This window comes from Rhagoletis pomonella, unplaced genomic scaffold (genome assembly GCF_013731165.1).
Source record: "Rhagoletis pomonella isolate Grant_MI unplaced genomic scaffold, Rhpom_1.0 Rhpom_scaffold_00007, whole genome shotgun sequence".
Lineage (NCBI taxonomy): Eukaryota > Metazoa > Arthropoda > Insecta > Diptera > Tephritidae > Rhagoletis > Rhagoletis pomonella.
The window spans coordinates 56,208,686-56,209,899 of NW_023458561.1; the positions used below are offsets into that span (position 1 = coordinate 56,208,686).

At 27.6% G+C, this 1,214-nt stretch overlaps 1 protein-coding gene across 5 annotated transcripts in view; it reads right to left on the reverse strand.

Moving 5' to 3' along the window:
- The window catches only part of LOC118743118 (TRPL translocation defect protein 14-like), a 72,560-nt gene that overhangs the window by 36,317 nt on the left and 35,029 nt on the right, over positions 1-1,214 (reverse strand). The gene's annotated exons all lie outside the window — the stretch shown is intronic.

Below are 1,214 nucleotides of genomic sequence, written 5' to 3' on the forward strand. Positions count from 1 at the left end.
CGTTCAGTTGTTCAAGTCCAGTTCAGTTATACCAGTCTTTGAAAAAAGTTAAAAAACAGCATCAAAAATCTCATTATAACGATTTTATTGAAAATTTTTAAAAAATTTTTAAAATTTAAATTTAAAATTTTTTTAAAAATATTTTTCTGCAAATTTTTTAAGGTTAAACCGTTTTGTCATTTGAGGGGATTTAAAAAAAAAAACTTATTTAAGAAACTATTTTTATTCATAAAAATCTCCTTTTTTGGAGGTATTTTCACAACGGTCCAGCTGGCGTAAATCTTATCATTCTTCCGAAATATTTTGGTGGACGTCGTAAAATATAATAGATCTTATAATTCCAACGGAGAAGGAGTACCGATTTTTTTTTGTAAGGGGAGTGATACAGCCTAATGTACATACATATTCTATTTTTCTAAAAAAATTGCAAGTTATCTCAGCTGTAAATTTTAAATAGAACTTTCATATATGTACATAAGTACGTAGCTAACCATCAATAGGATGTAAATATGTACATAAAACATACATATGTATGTATGTATCTGCTAATTTTGCCCTCATTCAAATGTCTGCAAACATGTTTTTGTTTAAAGAAACACGAGTAGAAGAAAGACAGTTCTTAAGTTGAAGAACGACCACGTGCAGAATAGTATAAGGCAACATTAATGCTTGACTAACCAAATAATGTGAATTATAAACCGATGGACAAAACTTACTACATGGGGTATTCCATCATAACGGGTGGGACATTTGTACAGTAAAAATTGTCTTTCTTTTAAAATTTTAGTAGAAATTCGATAAAACTTCACCTATTTTATTTATTTATTTGAGAAAAAATTTAGTTGTTTCTTCTGTGACGGGTTGAACAAAAAAAGACAATTCTGTTTTGGTGCAGATATATTTTACGAAAAATCTTAGAAATTTACTTCACATTTCTGTCTGGATTAGATGTTTTATTATTAGTCTAAGATCCGAATAAGGCCCGACCCTCACCCATCTGTTTAATGGATGAAATCCATTTCCTATTAAATTTAACGCGTTAGTAAATATTTTAGTGGGTTGGCTGAAAAAATTCTGACTAGGATATTTTTCATTACATATTCAAATATTATTATTAATATTATTGTTTTGTTTTTTTTTTTTAATTTTGCAGTTATTTATTGAATAAACAAATTATATATACCAATCGAAAGTATTAAGCCTATAGAATGTGA